At 38.7% G+C, this 22713-nt stretch overlaps 1 protein-coding gene across 3 annotated transcripts in view; it reads left to right on the top strand.

Moving 5' to 3' along the window:
* The first annotated feature begins 7052 nt into the window (after positions 1-7052).
* Positions 7053-22713, top strand: part of USP8 (ubiquitin specific peptidase 8) — a 75129-nt gene continuing 59468 nt past the window's right edge. For all 3 annotated transcript variants that reach the window (XM_044232081.1, XM_044232080.1, XM_044232079.1), the window contains exon 1: positions 7053-7197. The gene's annotated coding sequence lies outside the window, so the exon portion shown is untranslated. The remainder of the gene's footprint in view (positions 7198-22713) is intronic.

Here is a 22713-nt window from a genome sequence, read left to right as displayed (position 1 = left end):
CAATTATTTTTCAAGTATATCTTTTTACAAGCAGTCAATTGATAGTTGTTGGAGCTAGGTGATGGGTACAGGTGTTCATTGTAATACTCTACTTTTTTGTGTTTGACATTTTCTATTAAAGTATCTTTTCCAACACACTTATAGACACAATATTTTATACAGCTTTCTCTGTCTTTAAATGAATCCATGTCTTTCACTATGATTGGCGCTTTGTTCTCAAGATCTCTAAAAGATTTAGTGCAATGCCTGAAGAGTCTCTAAAAGACTGACTTCAAAGTTATACAATAAATACAAGCCTCTGCTCATTTAACCTGGAATGTTTAAGCAAGATTAATAGAGACATTTCAGACTTGAGAATCGTACCTCAAGTACCTCAAATACCCACTTAAAATGTAAGACTGTGGGAGTTTTCAGTTTGCAAAAGATCTTGCAACAGTTCTTGGTTGGTAAGTTCTGACCAGCAGCAAAAAACTTGTTTCAAAACTAGACACAGAAACTCTCCATTTGCCCCCTTTTTTCCTTTCTTTAAGTAAATAAAATATTCCTTAAGTTGATAAGCTGTTTATGTGACGGTTATTAAAGGCTAAATTGTCGGGACGCCTGGGTGGCTCAGTTGGTTGAGCAGCTGCCTTCAGCTCAGGTCATGATCCCGGCCGAGTCCCACATCGGACTTCTTGCTCGGCGGGGAGCCTGCTTCTTCCTCTGCCTCTGCTGCCACTCTGCCTGCCTGTGCGCTCTCTCGCTCTCGCTCTCTCTCTCTCTCTCTGGCAAATAAATAAATAAAATCTTTTTTTTTAAAAAAAGGCCAAATTGTCACTTTTTGAAATGCTTGCTTGAGTTTCAGCTTTTCTACATTCATTGTACCTCCAGCATCAATCAATAGCCATGGGAATGTCCCCCTCTTTCCAGATGTATTTATTTGCTCATCACTGTTCCATCTCTAACTAACTGAAGTTGTCCGTTTTAACTGGAATGAGAAGTTCCTTTTTGACCTTGATTCTTTCAAGTTAAGAAAGATCAAGTCACATTTTTCTCTTAAGTCCTGGACCCATATATCCAACTTCTCTAAATACCTAATTCCATTTTGTAATTGGCTGGTCAGTTCTATCCACACATTTAATATTGAAACCTCTCCTCTCCTCTCCCCAACCTGGTCCTCTTCTAGTGCCCCCATTTTTTAAAAGATTTTATTTATTTGTTAGAGAGGGTGAGCACAAGCAGGGGAAATGGGAGGCAGAGGGAGAAGCAGGCTCCCTGCTGATCGAGGAGCCCAGTCTGGGGCTTGATCCCAGGACCTGGGATCACAACCTGAGCCTAAGGCAGATGCTTAGCTGACTGAGTCACCCAGGCGTCCCCAGTGTCCCCATCCCCATCTTAACAAATGTCTCCATCATCCACCCCGTGGCACAAGTGAGTCTTCAGTATCATCATATTTCCTCCCCTTTGACTCTCCCCACCACATTTCCTCTCACCTGTCTCCCAACTATTCTCTCCTAAAGCAGCAGGGTTTATCTTTATAAAAGCAAATTGCTTCATGTCCTCCCCTTGCTTAAAATCCTCAAGAGGCTTCTCATGGCTTTTAGGATAAAAACTAAATCCTAAATCCGGTATCTACCAGGTCCAGAATGACCTGGCACAGCCCACCTCTCTAGCCATTCTTAGCTCCTACTGGTTCCCCTAATACCCAGCACCTCCTTCCTGCCTCATGGACTGCAAATACAGTGTTTCCTCTACCCAGAAATCTCTCCCTCACTCCACTCCACTGCACTCCTAATTAATTCCCATTAGTCATCTAGAATTAAGCAGCAGCTAACCGTAGCTAATATTTGCGGGGAGCACTTATGTGTTAAGTACTTCTTAGTTAATGAATAATTTAATCCTCACAGCCACTCTGGGAAGTGGATACTATTATTATCATTTCCATTTGACAAATGACAAAAGTGAGGTGCAGAGAAGGGAAAAAGCTTGGCCAAGGTCACATAACTACTCGCTGGCAGAGGCAGGATTCAAAACACAGGCGTCTGGTTCCAGAGCCTCTGCCCTTAAATATTACCCTATACAGCTCTACCACCTGATCCAGGAAATCTTTTCTGTAGACCTCAAAATATACCTGAAGAATCAATGGCAGGAAGAAAGAAGGGAGGAAAGAGAAAAAAAGAGGCAAAGAAAAGTGAAAGAGCTTTTCCGTCTATGCATAGCAAGTTGCGCGGTCTCGTTGATTTCTGTCTTCTAAGTTTGAGATTTTCTCTTAGGACTGGCCAAAGGTTTACCTTCCTCAGTTTGAAACCATTTTTTTAAAAAAAGATTTTATTTATGAGAGAGAGAGGGGGGGGCACATGCAAAAGGAGGGAGGGGCAAAAGGAAAGGGAGAGAGAATCTTAAGCAGACTCCCCACTTGAGTCTGTCTCCTGTCTCCCAGATGACCCAGGTAGTCGGCTGCTCACTCTTTTTCTGTAGCCTCACAACAAGCTGGCTCAGCAGAGAGGCTCTGAGGCCTGCAGACAGAAACCAGAGTTAATAAGAAAAACTCTTCAGGCAACTGGTGTCAAGAGCTTGTTTTTTCAACAAATAAGGTTGCAACCCCAAAAGAGAAGCACAAAGTTTTCCAAATCGACTAGGTGATTCCTGTTCCCTCCCTACTCCTTCATACTGTGTGAGGTGGCAGGGAGTCAGGATTTATCTTCTGGAATATTTCCCAAAGTGCATCCGGTTGTACCAGCCCAGGCACAGCTCTCCATGAATTTAATAGCTGGGGAATCCTGTGAGTTCGATGAGCTCTGAGTCTGTAAATTTTTGTGTGAGGTCTGCACTGTGTGTTGTTGTGTTTATTCAGGCCGCATATTGTTTGATGATACCAAAGTTTGAAAACCGCTATTTGTGTATTGTTTAATATATTTACCCATGATTTGGAAGAAGTAAACAGTCCATCAAAAGTCATACCCTTGGGACGCTTGGGTGGCTCAGTCTGTTAAGCAGCTGCCTTTGTTCAGCTCAGGTCATGATCGCAGCATCCTGGGTCCGAGTCCTGCATTGGGCTCCTTGCTCGACAGGGAGCCTACTTCTCTCTCTGCCTCTGTCTGCCACTCTGCCTGCCTGTGCTCTCTCTCTCTCTCTCTGACAAATACATAAATTTTTTAAAAATGGGAAAAAAACCACCTTTCTCTTAAAAAAAAAAAAAAAGCCATACCCTTACTCCCATAGATGACTTATACTAGATAGTTAGGAGTCATAGAAGTGAAATAAATTGCATATGAATAAATAATTCGCAGAAATATTTTTTGGAAGTTTTACTTAAAGAAGTATCTACTTTAAATTAGATGCTTCATTAAGCTAAAACTTAATAGTTTCTTTTTTGAAAAATGTAGCAAAGTCTTAAGCATGTGTGTTGATTCTATGGTCTCAGTTCAATACATTTATAGCTCAGCAATTCCTGTGTCTATTAATAAGAGTCTCCCTTTTCCAGTTAATATTAGCATGACAAAGTTGTAGAGACAATTCTTAAGAAGTTTAAGTAACTCTTTGATGACCTCAGCCAAGTAAGTGAAAATTTCTTGATAGGGTCAACAGACTGAAAACTGTCTCTTGTTGGGATAAAACCATGTGTATCCCCATTTGTAATATTGTATTCTGAGTAATACATCTGTAAGGAAAATCTAATGGAAGGAGGGAAGATCCAAACAAAGACAAAGTAACAACTTGAATGTGGCGCTACCTAAGGAGAACATGATAATCAGATTAAAACTCTTCAGAAAGGGCACGTATTGCATTGAGCACTGGGTGCAGTGCATAAACAATGAATCTTGGAACACTGAAAAATTAAATTAAATTAAAAAAAAAACTCTTCAGAGAAACAAAGACAAAAAAGGAGAGAAGACCTACGTGTGAAATCATAAAGGGATGAAAAAGGTAATCATACTTGTTCACTAAATCCTGAAATTATAGAATGAGAGTGCATCTCTAAAACTTTATTGAGATAAATTTAAGCTAATTAGAAGTATAACTCATGTAAAAAATAAAACTCAGATTACTCTAAGTGGTGATATAGTTGATTACCTACTTAAGATAAACCAATAGCTGATAGAGTCTTAGTGAGGTGCAGAGAGCGGTCAGTTCCTAAACTCAGAAGTTGGTATCCAAGAAGATAGCCAAGACTGGCCAACTCTTGTCTAGCGATACAAACCCTAGAGATAAAAAATGTTTGCTGGCCCATACAACCAGCCAATGTGGTAATCATTCTGATTTTAGCAAATAAAAACCGGACGAACAGAGAAAAATAAATTACTAGTAAAAGAACCAAAGGATACTTGTGCAAACAATTGTAATGAATGTTTGTACATAGTTTGTAAATTTTATCATTCATATGAAAGCGAATTTTTCTCTTTTTTAAAAGATTTTTATTTATTTATTTGACACAGGGAGAGACACAGTGAGAGAGGGAACATAAAAAGGGGGAGTGGGAAAGGGAGAGGCAGGCTTCCAACCGAGCAGGAAGCCTGATGTGGGGCTTGATCCCAGGACCCTGGGATCATGACCTGAGGCGAAGGCAGATGCTTAATGACTGAGCCACCCAGGCACCCATGAAAACCAATTTTTCATATAATATTAGCATGTGATTCACATTTTGCACTGTTGTGGATAAACATGTTCTACAGATCTATAGGTCCTATGTAATCTGTGTATCATTCTCTCCCCACCCTTCTGAGATCATCATCTATCACCATCCTCCTTGCTGTTCCTCTAGAACACTCACCTTTTCCTGCCTCACTGCCTTCACATGTGCCGCCCTCATTGCCTGGATATTCTTTTTCTTCACTTACCCATGGCTTGCTCCCTCCCTTCACTAAAGGTTCTATGGAAATCTCACATGGTCAAAAAGCTTTTCCCTGATTTTCCCATCAAAAATTTGCTAGTCCTTTACTCTGTTTTTCTTTTTTTCTTAGCACTTAACAATACCCGACATAGTATATATGTATTTACTTATTATGTCTCCCCCACTACAACATAAGTCAGCTCTTTGTTGAGGAGGAACTTTATATCCCAAGCCCAAAACAATGCCCGGCATAGAACATGCATTCAGTAAATACTTGTTGAATGGGTGGAGGATGAACCAAGTTTGGTAAATTTTGGGCTGCTTCTTATGCTGGATGGCAAAGGAATTAATGCTATGGTCAAATACAAGCCATGCCTTCCAAACAGCTAGTGATCCATTACTTAGATTCTGGGTAACATAGATATTGTTGCTTGGTTTGTTACAACACAAATTTGAAGAAGACCTGGGGCTTATGATTCAATTCAATAAACAGTTTCATCAAGTGCCCCTTAAGTGTGCCCCTTAAGCACTCTCATCTGCTAATACTAAAAAGTCCAAAGCCCACCCCCGGATTTTTGCGAATTTCCTAGATTGGTTCTGATTTTTTCCTGCCTTCACCACCTTAGTTCAGTTTTGCAGTCATCTCATCATCTTGCCTGGTTTCTTTTCTGCACATTGTTGAATCACATGTGGAACTTCTTACTTTTCAAAAATACTCAAGCGAATTTGACCAACACCTTAAGGACATGGGGGAAATTCCACTTATGGGGTGGAATAGGAACAGTCAGAGCAACAAAATTAACTTTAGGTGAATGTTAAAGAGTCCTGTTTGTTAATTTCTTTCTGCCACCCCACCATAAGACTCTTCATTGGTTAATTCATTCTTATTCTTTCTCTTTTTTCTCTATCACCTCACATTCCTGGTTTCTTCTCTCTGACATGTCTCCAAAGAACTTCACATTCTTCTCTCTGTCTTTGGATCCTACTTCCAAACTCAGCTCTGGCTCAGTGTTTTTGTTTTTTAATACTCAAATTCATGTAGGAGCTCAGCAGAAAAAAAACACACAAAAGAACTCCAACAACTAACTTCCTTTCCTAAAAGCCCATCTTCAAAGGAGATGCAATGGTTTTCTCAGTTATGCAGAAATTTGCTAAGGTTAGTTAGTAGTTCTAAGCAGTACAGTATACTTCATGTCATATCGGTCTTAAATCTTTTGGGAAAACAGTGTATAACTTAAGTAAAAAAAAAAGAGAGAGCTACCATATTTTTTGCGGGTATTTCATTGTAACAAAAAGAAAATTAACATTTACTGTTACTACTATATGTAAAGCACGCTATCTGTAAATTACAAATTTATTGGACCCTTATCCGGCAGACACTTAAGGCATTTACTAGACCTCACCCTCCAATTTTCCCATTAATGAGACACCTGGCCTGTCCCTGGGGACTTTGTGACCATGGTCAGCAACTCCAACTCCATCCATGCGACTTTGTTTACAAATAATTGGAACATCCAATCACTTTTCTCTAAGAGAGTACAAAAATCACCTTGCGAGAAAGTTCAGACCTCTTGTTTTGTTTTTGTAAGACTGGGCTTTTTTTTTTTTTTTTTAAGATTTTATTTATTTATTTGACAGAGAGAGATCACAAGTAGGCAGAGAGGCAGGCAGAGAGAGAGGAGGAAGCAGACTCCCCGCTGAGCAGAGAGCCGGATGCAGGGCTTGATCCCAGACCCTGAGATCATGACCTGAGCGGAAGGCAGAGGCTTAACCCATTGAGCCACCCAGGTGCCCCTAAGACTGAGCCTTTAACTGGTGTTAAGATGTGTATATATAATGTGTTTAGGATCATGTTTCTTCTTTGACCAGAGGCGTGTCCTTGGAGAATGTTAGCTTTTAGTCAGAACTTGAGGGGTTTCAAATCCCTTTTCTAGTCCTAAGTGTCCATTCTGAAAAATAAACTACGTAGGTAAGAGGCACAAGAGTCCCTGCTTCCGCTGCAGCAAAGGCCAGAATAGGAGTAACACCAGAGTGATCGAAAAAGCCCGACAAACACTGGACCAACGAGACAGGTGGGAAAGCTCACAGAAGCTTAGCCTAGCTTGGGCCCGGCCCTCGCCGCCCACCTGTTAAGTCCTCTTTAACCCACCCACCTCCCTCTTGTGAGCCCGACTGCGGAAGAGGAAGCAGTCACAGGCGGGCGCGCGCGCGTAGCCCCTCCCATCCGTGACGTAGGAGACGCGACGCGTCGCAACGCAGTGCAGACTGGGAAAGGGGGATGAGCTGGGCTGGTTTCCGTCGGGCTGGGGAAGACTAATTCTTCGAGTTGCGGGAAGATGGGCCTTTGGAGAGGAGGGCGGCGTTAGTCAAGCGCTCCCGGCGCCACGGTGAGTGTGGGTCTGGGTCCTGGCCTTTGTTACTCCGGTAGCCTGCTGCATTGGACACCCTTTCTTTTCACAAGCGTCTGGTCACCGGGGAGACAAGCCCTGTCCGCCTAGAGGGGTGGGACAACCCCGAACCTAGAATCGGCTTTTAGAGGAAGGGCCCGATCTCGAGTCTTTCCCGCTGCCTACCTAGGGTTGTCCAGTGAGTTTCGCGTAGTTTTTTCAGGTTTTCCGGCCTTAGAAGGTGGCCTTGATCGTTCCTTGTTCTCTTTCAACACTTAGACCCGACTTTGACCTCCTTCCTCTGGCCTCCGTTTTCTAATTTTTTGCTGTCGAACTACAATCCCAGGCCTTTAATACAGACCCACAGGGGGTCTCCCAATATCTTCTCTGTCCCAATCAAACTTAGTTTAAATGAAGTACAGGTGTGGGCTTAAAGAACGTTATAAGCCCATCAGTTAAAATTATGACTTCTCTAAATAAAAGCTTTTCTTTGCTAAAATGTAGTCCCTCTCCTAGAGTTGTGGGACAAGTTAATTTCACCTCCACTCCACCTTGGAAATTTCAGAACCCTGAATCACAGTGCTGTTCATTTATACATAGAGCTGCAGACTACACTTTTTAAAATTCTTTTCTCCAGTTCATTCTGTGACCTTGAAGCAAGTCACTTAATCACTAACAAAATATTTACCTGAAGGTATTTAATATTTGTTAAGCACCCTGAGGGTTTCAGATGAAAGGGATGTTACTCTTTCTGAATCTGCAAGCAGTCTTAATTTTGTGTATCTTTTGCTGCAGCCATTAGAAGTGTCAAGTGGTATTTGTTAAGGAACTGTACCTTTTCTAGGCTTGGTCTGCGGCTTTGCTATGTAAGCAGATTTTGCATTTCAACAGATTCTGGTTAAGATTCATGGTTGAATGTCTTTAGATAGTTTGTCATGACTCCACAGTATTGGAACATTTTATCTGAAAGGTGATGTAGGTTGTGTTATGCCTTTATACTATTGCTGTGGCTGCCTTGAAATGTGTATTCTTTTTCTTGTGACACATTGGGTGCATCTTTAAAATTAGATAGTAGGAACCCTGTAATAGTAAAACAACAACTTGTTATTAATGACACAAATATGCGTTAATTGCATATAAATATGTAGGTATGTGTCGTATTCTTTGAGAAAACAATGCATGAGAAAAACTAACAACATTTTAAAGATGTCTTTCAGTATTCAACTTTATATATTTACTTAACCTTTAATAATCATTGTGACCCTGTTTATTAATGTGAACATACTGGGAAAGATCCAAAATGGCTTTTGTAAAGTAAGGTAGTTGGAAAATAAATCCAGCACATCAAATTTTTTCCATAAAATGTCTAGCATTGTATTTCCATTATGAATTTTTCATCATGAAGATGCAGTTATTTTTGTAGAGATTAAAGGAAAAATGTGCCCATCAAATATGAGTTGCTAATCAAATTGGATATACTTAAGGAAACATTTTTTTTAAATCTTGATTATTGTCCTTATTACCTATTGCTGTATAACAAATCAAACAAAGTAGCTTCAAACTATTACGTTTTATCTGTTATATTTCTCTGGGCTAATTGGAGTCAGCTGGTTGGTTTTCACTTAAGAGTTTCATGCATTTGTGGGGCAGCTAGGGTTGAAGTTATCTGAAAATTTAACTGAGTTGGACATCGAAGGCTCATTTGCATGAATGGCAGTTGATGTTGGCTGGTAGTTCAGCTAGGGATGTCACCTGGAGTGCTGGCACATGGCCTTTTCATGGGGCTTGGACTTCTCATAACATGAGTTTGAGTTTCAAAAGCAAGTATTTAAAGAGGCAGAAGTAGAAGCTGTCTCTTAGCTTGAACCCAGAAATTGGAATAGCATTACTTCCAACATTCTCTATTAGAGCAATCAGAGCCCTATGTCCCACCAGATGATAAACACCTAGATGCTTTGGAGAGAAGAATATCAAAGAATTTGTGGCCCTCTTTAACCTACCATAATTTTATTGATAAAGTTGTATTAAAGTAATTTTGGATTTAATAGTAGATGCAGGATAAGGTATAAGGTATACTTCTGGTTTTTTTAACCATAATATTTTGTATTTTCATGGCACATAATTTTCAGAGCATTTTTTCTGTATGTACCTTTTCATTTGATATCGATGAGAACTCTGTAGAAGCAGATAATTGTTTCCCATTTTGCACATGGAGGTAAACTGAGGAGTAACTATTAGTGTTGGAGGGAGGATTTAAGAAATTTGCTCAAAGTCATGTAATAATGGAAAATGAGACTAAGACCTACAATGCTTCTGTAATATAAAGCTTATAGTAAATTAATAAATGTTATAATAAAGCTTATTTGGAATTCCATATTTATTACCATACTAATTCAAATAAAACCATACTCATGTGTAGTGAATAAAGTCAGTGTCTCCTCTGAAAATTAGTTTAGTTTTTCATGGTCCTAAATTCTCTGAAACATACAAATAATGTATGTCTTTCTAATATAGTGAAATGAAATTATTACACATCATAATACCAATTTCGAATATAGTGAAATGAAATTGTTACACATTGTAATACCAGTTTCTAAACAAAGAGTCCTTTAGAAGTTATACATCTAGGAATCTTGAAAGTTTTATTTTAATTTCTTAGTTACAGAATTTTAAAAATGAAAATGATTTCTCATAATTTTTATATCCTGGAAATTAAATGACTTAAAATGTTGATTTCAGCTAGAACCTATTTGTCATCTTCATACTGTTTTACTACTTCTAGTAACATGTTTATATCCATTTCTTATGTCCCTGGATCTCTGTCTTGACAGTGTGTTAGAATTTACCTGAGGAGCTTTTAAAAAAATATCTGTGTGCATGTCCCATGCTCTGAGATTCTGATTTAACCATTTAGGAGTAGGTTCTGGGCATTGTTATTTTGTAGTTCTGTAGGTGAGTCTAATACATGGCTAAGAATGAGAACTATGTCTTTTTTTTTTTCCTATGTACTAAGTATGATCTGGTTCCCTACTCATCTATTTTGCATGTGCTAAAAAATTTAAGGAGATAAGGAGTAAGAGAATTATGAAATAGATTAGGGTTATAATGTAAGTAGACACTTGTTATGGAAAACATTTACCCTTCTGGGTTTTTTCTAGGAATAGTCTTAATAAAAGCTACAGATTTTGGCATGGTTTGTTATTACCTATCTGATGATACTTTGCTTTGTATTAACATTGTTAGCTTACCTTTCACCTTAAGAGGTAGAAACTTTGTTAGGATATATATTCTTTTTTATTTTTATTTTTTTTAAAGTAGACTCCACACCTAGTTTTGTTTTTTTTGTTTTTTTGTTTTTTTAAGTAGACTTCACACCTAGCGTGGAGCCCCACTCGGGGCTTGAACTTACGACCCTGATATCAAGACCTGAGCTAAGATCAAGTCAGACACTTAGTACTGAGCCACCCAGGCACCCCAGGAGGTATACTTTTTATATTCCCCATAGCTCCTGACACTGCAGCTTGAGTAAATGTAGGTTCTCCCAAGTGTTGCCAAGAAGCTGGTTTATATATTTAATCTTCAGAACTAGGACTAGTTACTTTACTTTTTCTTTTTTTGCTTTGTAAGAACTTTATAAAAGTTGATTGAAGTTCTTTTTCTATGGTTTCCATCATATTGCACTTTCCTGGTTTTCTGTTTCTTCCTTTTTGGGGAACATTCACCTTCATCTTCCTCCCTCCAAGCCTTTCAAATATTTTGTCAGCTGTAGAGAAACAAGATCTCATTTCCTTGTTGATTCATTCTCCTGATTTTAGTTACTAGTATAAATAATGTCTGTGTTTTAAAAACTACTCTAGAAGTCTAAAAATATACATAAATGTAAGAAAGATATCATATCCTAGATTAATACATCATTTAATTGTCAGTAGTTTGTTATTTCCCAAAATAATAGGGATTATCAAAATTAACATTAATACCTTAATAGTTGGTTTAATATTTGTCTGGTATCTCTGTGGACCCAGTCTCTACTTACATTTACATCTCTGTCAAGGCATCTTTAAATGTTCTTCCTTCTGCGTACGTGTTCAAAATTTCCTGTAAATCAAGGATTCTTATTTGGGAGTAATTTTGCCCATGAGAGGACATTGAGTAAGGTCTGGAGACATTTTTGGTTGTCACTACTGGGGGGGAATGAATTACTACTGGCATCTAGTGAGTAGGGCCAGGGATGCTGCTAAATATCCTGCAGTGCACAGGGCAGCCTCCTGTAGCAAAGTTTTAATCTGGTTCAAAATAGCAATAGTGCCCCGGTTGAGAAATGCTGCTATAAACTAATCAGTTTTTTTTATAAACTAATGTTGTTGTTGTTGTTAACAGCACTACCGTTCTATGTGTGTGTATGCACAAGAGAAGATTTTGCTGCTTCAGTCAGTCAGAAACAAAAGCATGTTTCTACCTTTTTGTGTTCTTTTTTGCAGTGGCCTGCCGTGGCCTGGATATTCTTATCCAAAGTATTATTCCTTGTTCTATTTCTTTCAAATCCATCTGGCATATCCCCACTTTGATCTGCCCTAAGGTATCATTTTCCCCTTCAAGAACTGGCTTATTTCCTGCTGAATAAATTATAAACATTCTTGATGGCTTCAAAAGCCCTCCATAAAATGACTCTATCTCCTTACCTAATATAATTTATTATTAGCCAACAGTTAATAAGTGTTGACTGTAAGGACTGAGGTTGGCACTAGGGATCTAGCATGTCAAAGTAGTGACATGTAAAGAAGATATGATCCCTTGATCAAATTGATTATTTCCCTATACTGATGGTCCTCAACTTAAAATAGTTTGACCTAGGATTTTTCAGCTTCATGATCATGTAAAAGTAATACATGTTCAATAGAAACTGTACTTCATATTTTGAATTTTGATCTTTTCCCAGGCAGCAGTATGTGGTGGTACTGGGCAGTGGTAGTGAGCCACAGTGCCCAGTCAGCCGTGTGATGGTGGGGGTAAACAACTGATAAACTTCCAACTCTTCTGTTTTTCACTTTCAGTATATTATTCAGTAAACTACATGAGATATTTAACACTTTATAATAAAATGGGCTTTGTGATAGATGGTTTTGCCCAACTATTGGCTAGTGAAGTGTCCTGAGCATGTTTAAGCTAATGCTTGTCTAAGCTCTGATGTTTGTTAGATTAGGTGTATTACACATATTTTTTTACTTAACAGTATTTCAACTTATGATGGATTTATTTGGACATCACCCCATCATGAATTGAGAAGGATTTATAATCCCTGTAGTATTCCTTATTTTTCTCATTGCCTTCCCATACTAATTCCTCATTTTGTGTCTTTGTTCATGTGGGTTTCCTTTTTCTGGAATACCCCTCTTTCTTACTCAGTCCGTAGCTAAATACTACCTTTAGGGCTAGTTTCTGTCTCTGCCTCATCATGTTATCATAAGCACTTCATAGTTAAGAGGGTCTTAAAAACTAGACATAATTGTCATTTGTTTGAAATACAGTACTGAGTCAATGACATTATACATACCATACATTATGTTATACATACCAGATTATACATACCATAAAATTTAGACCAAGAAATGAACTCCCCATAACTGGGACTATCAAGGATGGAAGAAGTGGAACTTAAGTTGGTCCTTGAAGGAAGAGGGAACAGCACAAAGAGAGTGCGTTCTAGGCTGGAAGGAGCTACACCAAATTTTCTCTCCTTTTGACTTCCCAGTGACTGGGGTCACATATTACTATATGGTATAGTTATTAATTGTTGGCTTATTATTTAATAGATATTAGCTTGGTCTTGGTAACTAAACTAAGACATTTGGGTCAGAAGCCTGTGGTACTCCTTATCCCCTAGAGCAATGTCACTCGAAGTAGTCAGTCTGTGTTACAGACTTGAAGCCTGTACCACAGTATAAATTAGTAGACTCCTTTCTTCACAGAAAGTTCTTGCTACTATGAAAAGTTCTGCATGCTTTCTTGATTAGCATCTGTCATAAATTTTTTATTTTGTCACAGACTTGTAACAGTCCCCCAACTGTCTCTGGCCAGTGGGCCACAATTGAAGTAGCATTGCTCTGTAGAACTTCAACACTTTCTCGGTTGTAACCTATGGAAAGAAATACATTTTACCTTTCAACCCAGTGTTATATGCATACACATACACAACTCAACTGAAGTTTCATGAAACAATACTTAACCGTACTATATGTGACCTGCTCTGATATTTTCTCTTCAATTTTATTTTTTAAATGCTGATTGTGACCTTCTAAATGGATTTGAAAACATTGCCCTCCAGCCACCTGGGTGGCTCAGTCGGTAAAGCATTCGACTATTGGTTTCAGCTCAGGTCATGATCTTAGGGTGGTGGGATCAAGCGCCTGTGTTGAGCTCTGTGCTCAGTGGGGATTCTGCTTGGGATTCTCTCCCTCTCCATCTGCCTCTTCTCCCCCTCCCTCTTTTTTTCTCTGCCTCCCTCTCCCTCTCAAATCAATAAATCTTAAAAACAACAACAACAACCCTGCTCTCACAGTTATTAGCTCAGTGCTAGACACATAGTAGATGCTCAGAAAATACCAGAAATTTTAGCAGTGACTAATTCTTGAAAGGGTTGAGCCTTCTTAATACTTTAGGATTACTTTAAAACATTTCATGAATACTTACTTGTCTGTGGCATTTAAACTAGAATGAGTATAGAATGGGTTATGTGAAATTTAAGGCAATCAGAAGAGTGCTGTTGCTATTTAAGGACAGAGATGGACTGAGATGATAGATGCCCAATGGAGACAGACTTTGCTCTCCTTTGCCAAAGACCAAGGTAGTGGCTGGTGTGAAGCACTAGTTAAGATATCAGGACCAGTTTGAATGACTACAAACCTCAGTCTTCACCTTTTTATTTTTTAGTCTTCATTCTATAGTTTAAGTCATCTATCCAGTCTCTACTCTTTCTCTTTTGGAAGAATCAAAAGACTGTCATCAGCAGAGAGGGGGATATATAGGTCTTCTCCCCCCCCCCATTTTGTTAACTAATCTTCAGCACTGTCTAGATTTCGCTTTTGAAGCATTGCTGTGTGAGTAAAGCTGAGGTATTTCACCTTTATCAGGTTTACACATCTTGAGAAAATTAATTTTTAGAAGAACTTTAATTTTTCTCACATGTACTTTGTTTTTATTTTTTTAACTCTCCTTTTTGAAGTATAACGTAGTTTTAATAGGTTATATGTTGTATTTAGTTCTAGATATACACAGGTAGGTTCTATAAATTATTTGAGTTCTATACTTACTGAACATTCTTTTGTAAATATCAGTAGGATTGTTACAACAACAAAAAACTGTTGCTGCTCTTTTCCTTGTTTTTACTATTGCAGCCAAACTTAAGAAATTGTGAATTCATTCAGTCATACTGGCCTTAATTTATTTTATGTCAACCTATTTTGAAATCATTTTAAAGACAAAGTGCAGCAGAATAACTTTTCAAGAATTTAGCACATTAAATTTCACATAGATTTAGGTTGTATGTGTATCCTTGTTTGCCTTCTCATTTGATTAATACCCTTTATATTATACTTTGGCTTCTGCAGAAATCTGTGATTGTAGAGGCTCAAATAGTAATTAAGGCAATGCTGTAAGTATTTTTAACACCAGGCATCTTATTTGACGGCGTAACTTATATAATTTTGTGAAAGAAAATGAAAACAGCTGTGGTCCCTTGATGACATTATCGGAGAAAATTGTTACTTATTTCAGCTGTTCTCAAAAATCATATAAGGACAGGACCTGCCTGGCTTAGTAAGTAGAGTGTGCTGCTCTTGATCTAGGCATAGTAAGTTTGACCCTCACACTGGATGTAGAGATTATGGAGGGCCACCTAGCGGACTCAGTCAGTTAAGTGTCCGACTCTTGATTTCAGCTCAGGTCATGATTTCAGGGTTGTGAGATCAAGCCTCACTCAGCATGGAGTCTGGTTGTCCCTCTCTCTGCTTGTGTTCCCTCTTTCCCTCCCTCTCTCTAAAATAAACAAAATCTTAAAAAAAAAATAAAAAAGAACTTCTTAAAAATAAACTAAGGATAGAAAAGTTCACTTTAAACTCTGAGTAAAGGGGCGCCTGGTGGCTCAGTGGGTTAGGCCTCTGCCTTCAGCTCAGGTCATGATCTCAGGGTCCTGGGATCAAGCCCCGCATTGGGCTTTCTGCTCGGTGGTGAGCCTGCTTCCCTCTCTCTCTGCCTGCCTTTCTGCCTACTTGTGATCTCTCTCTCTGTCAAATAAATAAAATCTTAAGAAAAAATAAACTCTGAGTAAAAACTTTGTCACTATAATCTTATCCCTGTACCTTCCCTCCATGTGTCTAATTGTTAGCCAAGGCCTATATCTTTGCAGTGTCTCATGTATCTGCCTCCTCCATTCCATCTCTCCTGCCCTTCATCATCTTTCCTTAGGATCATTATATAGATTGCTAGTATCTTCCTTGTCTTGTCTTTTGAAGCCTAACTCTGTAGCATTTCAGCTTGGATCACATAACTCTTCTTCAGAACCTTACGGTTCTCTATTACCTTTAGAAAACAAAGTTAATGCTTTATTGTGACATTCAAGGTCTTCTGTTTTCTGTTCCCTATTTTTTCAGGCTTTCCTTTCTGGTAGATCCTTGCTCATTCTCTGTATTGGCTAGTTCCGAAAGATGTTCTTTAATTCTTTTTTTTTTTTTTTAAGAATTTATTTATTTATTTGACAGAGAGAGATCACAAGTAGGCAGAGAGGCAGGCAGAGAGAGAGAGGAGGAAGCAGGCTCCCCGCTGAGCAGAGATCCCGATGCGGGACTCGATCCCAGGACCCTGGGATCATGACCTGAGCCGAAGGCAGTGGCTTAACCCACTGAGCCACCCAGGCGCCCAGATGTTCTTTAATTCTTGATTTTTTTTTCCCCCTCATATGGTACATCTTCTTATCAAAAGCCTTTCTCCTACCAAGATTGACAAAATGCTTGTCTTTTCTAAGATGCCTCTAGTCATACTTAATCTTCCTTCTTAATTTTTCTTACTGTACATTATTTTTAATTCATTATAGTTGGATATCTTACTGTGTTATATTACCACTGCTTACAACTTTTTCTTTCACATTAGTTTTTTTTAAACTTTTTGGGGAAAGGTATTACATCTAATGTTTGAGTTGCCGGAAACACAATGTTTTCTATACAGCAAGATATCTGTGAATGTTTGAATTGAATTTAACCTTGAGATAGCTAATGGTTTACTATTTTAAGTTATCTAGGTGGCACATGTAGATTTTACATTGTTTTTCAAGGATCCAAACTTTAAAGGTAATCATGAGAAACAGATTCATCTGAGAATATATTCTAGATCTTTATTTTATTTTATTTTTATTTTACTTTTTTTTAAGATTTTATTTATTTATTGACAGACAGATACCACAAGTAGGCAAGAGAGGCAGGCAGAGAGAGAGAGGAGAAAGCAGGCTCCCCGTGGAGCAGAGAGCCCGATGTGGGGCTCGATCCCAGGACCCTGGAATCATGACCCGAGCTGGAGGCAGAGACTTTAATCCACTGAGCCACCCAGGCACCCCTAGACCTTTATTTTAAAAGGCTTGAATCAATAGCTTTCTTTTCCCAGCCTAGAAAAGCCTAATTTTCCTAATTAGAAACTTAATTGTCATGAATCAACAAAATAGACTCTGACTTTTTGAACATACATTCTGTGGTTAGACCACTAGCACTTGTGACCAAGATAGAGGATAGAACTGGAAAAACAGATACTCTCAGACTCTGGTACCTGGCTAATCTGCCTAATTCTGGCTTCAGTCCCTTTCTTAGTACACTTAGTGGTATCACCAACAAAAAGTGATTGGGCTTTTGGGGAATTACATTTCGAGAGGTAGCCTGTATCAAGGGAGCAAATGTTGGCTTTCTGTTGCTTAAATAAGCTTCAGGTCTTAGCTGAACTGGTTGAGGCCAGAAAAGTCAAGAGTAGTTCTTGTTACAATTATCTTACTGTCCTCTGGCCCTCATAGTAGCCCGAACTCCGTTGTGCCCTGCCTTTACCACAGGTTTCCTTAAACACCTTCTTGAAGAGATAGTATCTTGACCTCACCTTTCCTTCCCTTAGTCGAATGTATTTCTCCTCAACTGTTGCTTTTTATATTTCAGTAGAAATCATGTTCCTGGAGCACCATCCCACTCTATCCTAACACTCTCTCTTATTGCCAGTGTGTTTGTTGTTTTGTTGTTTCCATTTCTTTATTGTCTAATGCTCATATTCTTGCTTCCATTCATACCACTGTATGGAACTATCTGTACTACAAAAATTTTAGGTATCAGGCTCTTCCAGTATTCAAATATATTTTTTAAATCAGTATTTATTTATTTATTTATTTATTTTAAAGATTTTACTTATTTGTTTGACAGACAGAGATCACAAGTAGGCAGAGAGATAGGCAGAGAGAGAGAAAGGAGGAAGCAGGCTCCCTGCTGAGCAGAGAGCCCGATGTGGGGCCTGATCCCAGGACCCTGGGATCATGACCTGAGCCGAAGGCGAGGCTTTAACTCGCTGAGCCACCCAGGCGCCCCTAAATCATTATTTTAAAACATACATATTTTGTATTCACTTGATTTACCCTTACTTCCTAACTTTCACATGTGTCTGGGTATTTTCATGTTTATAAGTAATTGCACATTTGTATTTGTATTTGCATTATTATGCAATATAGTTAATTGTTTTCTTTAAATATTTTTATGAAGTATATGTAACGTATGTTACTTATTCTTGTATATGTTATAAAGCATTATAGTAAAATGAGTACCCTGTGATCACTTTTGAATGTGCCACCCAACTTGAGGACTAAAACCTTACTGATATTCCTAAAGCTTCTTGTATGTTTGCCTTCTGATTACATCCTCTCCCTCCCCAGAAATAGAATTTTCTGTTTATCATTTCCTGTCTGTCTGTACAGGATACCTTATTTGTATCCTTAAGCAGTACACTGTTCAATTTAGTTTGTTTTTAAACTTTATACAAATGATGTTATCTGTATTCCTACTTTTTCACTCACTGGGGGGATAGGCAGGATGTGAGAATGTGGTGGGTGTGGGATGAGAGGGTGTTCTCTGGTTAAACTGTTTATCCTGGGATGTCAAGGACAATGTCTTATATACTTGTTATATCTTTAACACATAACGTAGTGTTTTTTTGCAGGTTAAGATACTCAGATGATGCTGTTGTCTCTAATTGTGAGGAAATCCAAGGGATCCCTATCATACTCTTAGGTGGGCACTCTTAGGTGATTTGGTGATGAATTGTTAATGAATTAGATATCTAACTAGAAGGACATATTTAACGTTTGTTGATCCATTTGGGTTTGATGGTGTGGTCCAGAAGTTTTTTTCCTCTCCTATCACTGTAGCTTTAGACCCAATGCAGACTGGAGGGAAAAGCGTAGTAAGTACTTACATATGAGATCATAGTCTCTAAATGCATAGATCTGAAATTACTAAATAAAGTGTTTGGTTAAGCATATGTTTGTAGATACATGGAGTAAGTATAGATGGAAAAAAATAACCATTTCTAGCATGTAACATATTGAGGAAAAATAGCTAGGTTTGGTGACTAAGACAGTGGGTTAATTTCACAGGGTTAGAAGGGGTGATTTTCAAGAAATCCAGAGCATTAGTATAAAACATGACTTGAATCAAAGCAAATCAGGACACCTTTGGAGTTTCACATAGGTGAACAGATGCCTTTTCCCCCCTTACTCAGCTTTTCAGAATTAGATATTCATGGATGACCATTTATCTAATAAAAGTGAACTGGTAAAATAAAGAACATTAAGATAGTGAGGTGATAGGGGAAAAAAGTTATAATCTCTTAAATGCATATATGTAACAACATGCATACTTTGGAGGTATGAGTTCAGTTCCAGATCACTTCAATAGAAGAAATATCACAGTAAAAAGAATCAAATGAATTTTTTTGTTTCGCAGTACATATAAACATTATGTTTATACTGTACTGTAGTCTTGTTAGTGTGTGATAGCATTATGTCTAAAAAAACATGTACAGTCATTAATTAAAAAAATACTTTATTGCTGACTGGGAAGATGGTGGAATAGGAGGACCCTAAGTGCACCTTGTCTCAGGGTTAATACTAGATAACACTCACATCAGCATAAATAACCCAGAAAACAGTTTGAAGAACAAACTTCACAACTAAAGATACAGAAGAGGCCACATCAAAGATGGTAGGAAGGGCAAAGACATGATTCAAGAGCAAAATGGACTGCAGCTGTCTGTGGTGGGGAGGGAACTGTTGCTGAGAAGGGCAAAGAAGAGACTTTCCCACCAATGAGCCCACGGGGAAGATGATTTCCCATTACCATTTGCTTTGAAAGTGAGAGGAGCTGCATTTTGTGAGTTCCTACAACCAGTGGGACTTACTGCCTGGAATTTTAAAAATCAGCCAGCTTGGTTCTGGAAGAGCCAGAAGGACATTAGGAAGTAGAGTCCCCAACCTTATAGAGACTGCACAGCAAACAGTCTGCAGAGCTACAGCCTGGAAGCAGTAGTTTGAAAAATACTGGAGGCAGACGGGGAAGGAGATTGATTTACTCATCTCAGAGTGTGGCCTGGAGAGCCAGGGATCGCAGGGACACCACATCAGGAACAAAGGAGCTGGCACATGCCATTTCCTTCCCCTACCCCCCAGTATAAACACACTGCCAGCTGCAATAATCAGCACAGTACCAACATTCACTGCTTAACTTGCTTACACTAAGTGCTATCCCTGCGCTTCAGCAGATCTGCCCTTTCCAGTCTCACTTGGCTTGGTCTGGGCACTGCAGTTCCCCTGCCTTGGAATACTAGTGAAAACCCCACCAACATTTTGTCTCCTGACCCTTGCATTTTGTGGGACTTCAGTTCTGGCAGCAGCAGTGGTACATCTCATTTTGCAAGCAGACCGCCATATACCTTGTTAAAACATACCCCACCCAACCTGGGACCAAGGACTGCCTATCACAGGTAAAGAGAGCCTCTGCCGACCACTGGACTGAAGGAAAAAGAGGCCTCGTCTCAATAATAGAGCACATATAACACACATAGGAGACAATTCTTGAAGCACGAGGCTCTGGGGCACAGGGGACATTGGACACAGGGCACTATAGGACCTCTTCTTCGTAAGGCCGTTACTGCAAAGAGCAAGAGATGTAGCTGACTTTCCTAACACACAGAAACAGACACAGAGAATTAAACAAAATGAGGAGGTAGAGAAATCTGTCCCAAAGGAAAGAACCACACCAAGAGACCTAAGCAGTACACGTGATAGAAAATTTAAAGCAATTATCACAGAGATACTTACTGGACTTGAGAAAAGAGTAGAGGACATCAGTGAGACTCTTAGCAAAGAGAAAAGAGAATCAGATATCAAGAACACAATAAATGAGATTAAAAATACATTTGATGAAATAAGTAGGATAGATGAAGCAGAGAAATGAAAAGAAGACAGTAATGGAAAGTAAGGTGAGCAAAGGAGAGGATGGAAAATTTCGTAAATTGAGAAGTCTTAGGAACTTGGTGACTCCATCAAGGTCTAGTAACATTCACATTATTGGGATCCCAGAAGAAGAAAAGATAAGGGGGCAGAAAATTTATTTGAAGAAATATTAGCTGAAAACGTCCCTAATCTGGGGAAGGAAACATACCCAGGTATAGAAGCACAGAGATTGTCCCCAAAAGTTCAGTGCAAGGAGGTCCACATCAAGACACAGGGTAATTAAAAAAGCAAAAAGTAGTAGTAAAGAAAGAATTTTAAAGCTTCAGAGAAAAGGGAAATCGCATAAAGCTATCAGCATATTTTGTAGCAGAAACTTTGCAGGACAGAAAAGAGTGACATGATGTATTCAAAGTGCTGAAATGAAAAAATCTGCAGCCAAGAATACTCTATCCAAAAGAAGATGTGTGGTAAACACACACACACACACACACACACACACACACGAATATTATGCAGCCATCAAAAATTGAAATCTTGCCATTTGCAACAACATGGATGAAACTAGAGGGTATTATGCTAAGCAAAATAAGTTAGAGAAAGACAATTATCTTGTGATCTCACTGATATGAGGAATTTGAGAAACAGACAGAGAATCATAGGGGAAGGGATGGAAAAATGAAAAGAAGACAAAACCAGAGAGGGAGACAAAGCATAGAGACTCAATCTCAGGAAACAAACTGAAGGTTGCTGGAGTGGAGGAGGGGGTTGGGAAGGATGGGTTGGCTGAGTGATAGACCTTGGGGAGAGTATGTGCTATGGTAAGTACTGTGAATTGTGTTAAGACTGATGAATCACAGACCTGTACCCTTAAAACAAATAATACATTATATATTAATAAAAAAAATTTTTTTAACAGAAAAGCAGTAAAAATAAGTATTTCTTTAAAAATCAGTTAAAAGATTCATAAAATAAATGGATATAAAATGTGACACCATATACCTAAAACATGGGGTAGGAGAAGAGTAAAGAATAGGTTCAGACTTAAGCAGTCATCATCTTAATATGGACGACTATGCAGATGTTATACACAAACCTAATGGTGACCACAAGTCAAAAAGCAGTAATAGATATGCAAAAAAACAAAGAAAATGGAATACAGGTATATCACTAAAGAAAGCCAACAAACCATGAAAGAGAGCAAGAGAAGAAAGAATAAGAGAAACATCTATAAAAACAAGTACAAAGTATCAAAATGTCAGTAATTACATATCTGTCAATAATTACTGTGAATGTAAGTAGACTAAACACTCCAGTCAAAAGACATGGGTGGCAGAGTGGTTAATAAAACAAGGCCCATCTAGGTGCTGCCTGCAAGAGACTTGATTTCAGACCAGAAGACACTTGCATATTAAAAGTGAGGGGATGGAGGTAGCTGTGCCTATGGGTTTGCCACAGGTAACTTCTTCAGATTGCAGTTCTCTGCTATGCCCAAATAAACCCATTGTTTTCTAGTAAACTAAAAATAAATAGATAGATAGATAGATAGAAGTGAGGGGATAGAGAAACATTTACCATGCAGATGGATGTCAGAAGAAAGCCAGGGCAGCAATACTTTATGTTGGACAACATAGGCTTTAAGACAAGGGTATAACAGAGACAGAGACGTTAAATAATCACAAAGGGGACCATCCAGCAAGAAGATATAACAATTGTAAATATTTATGCACCCAGCGTGGGAGCTCCCAAATACATAAAACAGTAAGAAATAATCAATAGTAATACAGTAACAATAGGGGGACTTTAACACCCCATTTGCATGAGTGGAGAGATCATCCAGACAACATCAACAGAGAAATAGTAGCTTTATTTATTTATTGGCTTGTTTGTTTATTTTTAACTGTTTAAATAATCTCTGCACCCAACATGGGGCTCAAACTCACGACCCCCAAGATCAGGAGTCACCTGCTCTTCCAACTGAGCCAGCCAGCACCTGGTAA

This window comes from Neovison vison, chromosome 13 (genome assembly GCF_020171115.1).
Source record: "Neovison vison isolate M4711 chromosome 13, ASM_NN_V1, whole genome shotgun sequence".
In the NCBI taxonomy this organism is placed as follows: domain Eukaryota; kingdom Metazoa; phylum Chordata; class Mammalia; order Carnivora; family Mustelidae; genus Neogale; species Neogale vison.
The sequence above is the reverse complement of the archived record's forward strand: the minus strand, read 5'-3'. Positions and strand labels throughout refer to the sequence as shown.